The sequence below is a fragment of the Corapipo altera genome, unplaced genomic scaffold, assembly GCF_003945725.1.
Source record: "Corapipo altera isolate COAL_440 unplaced genomic scaffold, ASM394572v1 284, whole genome shotgun sequence".
In the NCBI taxonomy this organism is placed as follows: domain Eukaryota; kingdom Metazoa; phylum Chordata; class Aves; order Passeriformes; family Pipridae; genus Corapipo; species Corapipo altera.
The window spans coordinates 1-4,417 of NW_020885795.1; the positions used below are offsets into that span (position 1 = coordinate 1).

Sequence of the window (4,417 nt, forward strand, 5' to 3'; positions counted from 1 at the left end):
CAGAAGCTCTTTCTACCAGGAAAAAAAGTCTGGAAGCTTTGGCTTTGAGGTGCAGTTGTTGGGGCAGCCTGGGCACTTCTTGGGCAGAAAAACCCTTCTGTGGTGGCACCTTTTGTCTGAGAGGAATCTTCATTTGGATTGAATTGTTCAGGATGTGGGACTGGCTATTGCAGCGCAGGGCTGAAAAAAGAGAAGAGCAGACCATTCCACCAGGAAAATAGGTCTGGAAACTTTGGTTTCAGGTGTAGTTGATGCAGCCTGGGAACTACTTGTGCATAAAGAACTTTCTGTGGTGGTTCCTTTTGTCAAAAAGGAATCTTCATTTGGAGTAAACTTTCCAACAGGTGGGACTGGCCATTGCAGCGCAGAGCTGAAAAAAAAGAACAGCAGCTCTTTCCACCAGGAAAAAAAGTGTGGAAGCTTTGGCAATGAGGTGCAGTTGTTGAGGCAACCTGGGCACTTCTTGGGCAGATAGACCTTTCTGTGGTGGCACCCTCTGTCAGGCAGGAATATTCATTTGGAGTAAATTTTTCAGGAGGTGGGAAAGATCATTGCAGAGCAGGGCAGGAAAAAAGGGAAAAGCAGCTCTTTCCACCAGGAAAAAAAGTCTAGATACTTTGAATTTGAGGTGTAGTTCGTGGAGCAGCCTGGGCACTTCTTGGGCAGGAAGAGTTTTCTGTGGTGGCACCCTTTGTCTGGCAGGAATCTTCATTTTGAGAAAATTTTTCAGGAGGTGGGAGAAGGGAATGCAGAGCAGGGCTGAAAAAAAGGAAGATCAGCTCTTTCCACCAGGAAAAAAAGTCTGGAAGCTTTGGCAATGAGGTGGAGTAGTTGGGGCAGCCTGGGTACTTCTTGGGCAGCAAGAACTTTCTGTGGTGGCACCTTCTGTCAGGCAGGAATCTTCATTTGGATTCAACTTTCAAGGGGTTTTGACTGGCCATTGGAGAGCAGGGCTGAAAAAAGGGAACAGCAGCTCTTTCCACCAGGAAAAAAAGTCTGGAAGCTTTGGCTTTGAGGTTAAGTTTTTGGGGCAGCCTGGGCACTTCTTGGGCAGTGACAGGTTTTTGTGGTGGAACCTTTTGTCTGGTAAGAATCTTCATTCGGTTGAATTTTTCAGCACGTGGGACAGGCCATTTCGGAGGAGGGATGAAAAAAAACCCAGTAGATCTTTCCACCAGGAAAAAAAGTCTGGAAGCTTTGGAAATGAGGTGCAGTTGTTGGGGCAGCCTGGGAATTTCTTGGGCAGGAAGAACTTTCTGTGGTGGCAACTTTTGTCTGGCAGGAATCTTCATTTGGATTCAATTTTCCAGGAGGTGCGAGCAGCCATTGCAGAGAAGGGCTGAAAAAAGGGAACAGCAGCTCTTTCCACCAGGAAAAAGAGTCTGGAAGCTTTGGTTTCAGGTGTAGTTGCTTCAGTCTGGGCACTTCTTGGGCAGTAAGAGGTATTTGTGGTGGCACTTCTGTCTGGCAGGAATCTTCATTTACATTCAATTTTTGCAGGAGGTAGGACCGACCATTGCAGAGCAGGGCTGAAAAAAGGGAACACCAGCCCTTTCCACCAGGAAAAAATATCTGCAAGCTTTGGCTTCAGGGGTAGTTGCTTCAGCCTGGGCACTTCTTGGGCAGCAAAGACCTTTCTGTGGTGGCACCTTTTCTCTGGCAGCAATTTTCATTTACATTCAATTTTCCAGGAGGTGGGACAGGCCATTGCAGCGCAGGGTTGAAAAAAGGGAACAGCAGCCCTTTCCACCAGGAAAAAAAGTCTGGAAGCTTTAGCTTTGAGGTGCAGTTGTTGGGGCAGCCTGGGCACTTCTTGGGCAGCAAGAGCTTTCTGTAATGACACCTTTTCTCTGGCAGGAATCTTCATTTACATTCAATTTTTCAGGAGGTGGGTCAAGCAATTGCAGAGCAGGTCTGAAAAAAAGGAACAGTGACTCTTTCCAACAGGAAAAAAAGTCTGGAAGCTTTGGTTTCAGGTACAGTTGTTGGGGCAGCCTGGGCACTTCTTGGGCAGGAAGAGTTTTCTGTGGTGGTACCTTTTGTCTGGTAGGAATCTTCATTTGGATTCAATTTTTCAAGAGGTGGGACTGGCCATTGCAGCGGAGGGTTGAAAAAAGGGAACAGCAGCTGTTTCCACTAGGAAAAAAAGTCTGGAAGCTTTGGTTTCAAGTGCAGTTATTGGGGCAGCCTGAACACTTCTTGGGCAGCAAGAGGTTTTTGTGGTGGCACCTTTTGTCTGGCAGGAATCTTCATTTACATTCAATTTTAAAAGAGGTGGGTCAGGTCATTGCAGAGCAGGGGTGAAAAAAGGGAACAGTAGCTCTTTCCACCAGGAAAAAAAGTCTGTTAGCTTTGACTTCAGGTGTAGTTCCTTCAGCCTGGGTACTTCTTGAGCAGGAAGAGGTTTCTCTTGTGGCACATTTGTCTGGCAGGAATTTTCATTTGGAGTAAATTTTCAAGGGGTTTGGACTGCCCATTGCAGTACAGGGTTTATTAAACTGAACAGCAACTCTTTCCCTAAGGAAAAAAACCTGGAAGCTTTGGTTTCAAGGGCAGTTATTGGGGCAACCTGGACACTTCTTGGGCAGCAAAGAGCTTTCTGTGGAGGTACATTTTGTCTGGAAGGAATCTTCATTTACATTAAATTTTCCAGGAGGTAGGACAGGCCATTGCAGAGCAGGGCTGAAAAAAGGGAACAGCAGCCCTTTCCACTAGGAAAAAAAGTCTGGAATCTTTGGTTTTGAGGTGCAGTTTTTGGGGCAGCCTGCGCACTTCTTGGGCAGCAAGAGCTTTCTGTAATGACACTGTTTGTCTGGCAGGAATCTTCATTTACATTCAATTTTAAAGGAGGTGAGTCAGGTCATTGCAGAGCAGGGCTGAAAAAAGGGAACATGAGCTCTTTCCACCAGGAAAAAAAGTCTGGAAGCTTTGGTTTCAGGTGCAGTTGTTGGGGCACCCTGGACACTTCTTGGGCAGCAAGAGTTTTCTGTGGTGGCACCTTTTCCCCGGTAGGAACCTTCATTTGGAGTAAAGTTTCAAGTGGTTTGGACTGGCCATTGCAGTGCAGGGTTTAAGAAATTGAACAGAAGCTCTTTTCACCAGGAAAAAAAGTCTGGAAGCTTTGGTTTTGAGGTGCAGTTTCTGGGCACTGGACACTTCTTGGGCAGAAAGAGGTTTTTGTGGTGGCACCTTTTGTCTGGCAGGAATCTTCATTTACACTGAATTTTCCAGGAGGTGGGTAAGGTCATTGAAGAGCAGGGCTGAAAAAAAGGAACAGCAGCCCTTTCCACCAGGAAAAAAACTCTGGAAGCTTTGGTTAAAGGTGCAGTTGTTGGGGCAGCCTGGGCACTTCTTGGACAGTAAGAGTTTTCTGATGTGGCACCTTTTGTCTGGTAGGAATCTTCATTTGGATTCAATTTTTCAGGAGGTGGGACTGGCCATTGAAGAGCAGGACAGAAAAAAGGGAACAGCAGCTCTTTCCACCAGGAAAAAAAGTCTGGAAACTTTGGCTTTGAGGTGCAGTTGTTGGGGCAGCCTGGGCACTTCTTGGGCAACAAGAGCTTTCTATGGTGGCACTTTTTGTCTGGTACGAGTCTTCATTAGGATTCAATTTTTCAGGGGGTTTGGACTGGCCATTGCAGCTCAGGGTTGAAAAAAAGAGAACAGCAACCCTTTCCAACAGGAAAAAAAGTCTGGAAGTTTTGGTTTCAGGTGTAGTTTCTTCAGTCTGGGCACTTCTCGGGCAGGAGGAGCTTTCTGTGGTGGCGTCTTTTCTCTGGCAGGAATCTTCATTTGGAGTAAATTTTGAAGGGGTTTGGACTGGCCATTGCAGTGCAGGCTTTATTAAACTGAACAGCAGCTCTTTCCACCAGGAAAAAATGTCTGGAAGTTTTGGCTTTGAGGTGCAGTTGTTGGGGCAGCCTGGGCACTTCTTTGGCAGCAAGACCATTCTGTGGTGGCACCTTTTGTCTGGCGGGAATCGTCATTTGGATTCAATTTTTCCGGAGGTGGGACTGGCCATTGTAGAGCAGGGTTGAAAAAAGGGAACAGCAGCCCTGTCCACCAGGAAAAAAAGTCTGGAAGCTTTGACTTTGAGGTGCAGTTGTTGGGGCAGTCTGTGCACTTCTTGGGCAGTAAGAGGTTTTTGTGGTGGCACCTTTTGTCTGGCAGGAATCGTCATTTGGATTCAATTTCAGGAGGTGGTACAGGTCATTGCAGAGAAAGGCTGAAAAAATGAGACAGCAGCTCTTTCCACCAGGAAAAAAAGTCTGGAAGCTTTGGCTTTGAGGTGTAGTTGGTGGGGAAGCCTGGGCACTTCTTGGGTAGTAAAGAGCTTTCTGTGGTGGCACCTTTTCTCTGGCAAGAATCTTCATTTCGAGTAAATTTTCAAGGGGTTTGGACTGGCCATTGCAGTGCA

At 46.7% G+C, this 4,417-nt stretch overlaps 2 long non-coding RNA genes across 2 annotated transcripts in view; both read right to left on the minus strand.

Annotated features, from left to right (window-relative positions):
* Nucleotides 1–1,961: 1,961 nt before the first annotated feature.
* LOC113940814 overlaps nucleotides 1,962–4,417 on the minus strand; it is a 4,948-nt gene continuing 2,492 nt past the window's right edge. The window contains exon 3 of the long non-coding RNA XR_003525544.1: nucleotides 1,962–2,157. This is a non-coding gene — a long non-coding RNA (uncharacterized LOC113940814). The remainder of the gene's footprint in view (nucleotides 2,158–4,417) is intronic.
* LOC113940815 overlaps nucleotides 2,651–4,417 on the minus strand; it is a 2,114-nt gene continuing 347 nt past the window's right edge. The window contains exon 2 of the long non-coding RNA XR_003525545.1: nucleotides 2,651–2,789. This is a non-coding gene — a long non-coding RNA (uncharacterized LOC113940815). The remainder of the gene's footprint in view (nucleotides 2,790–4,417) is intronic.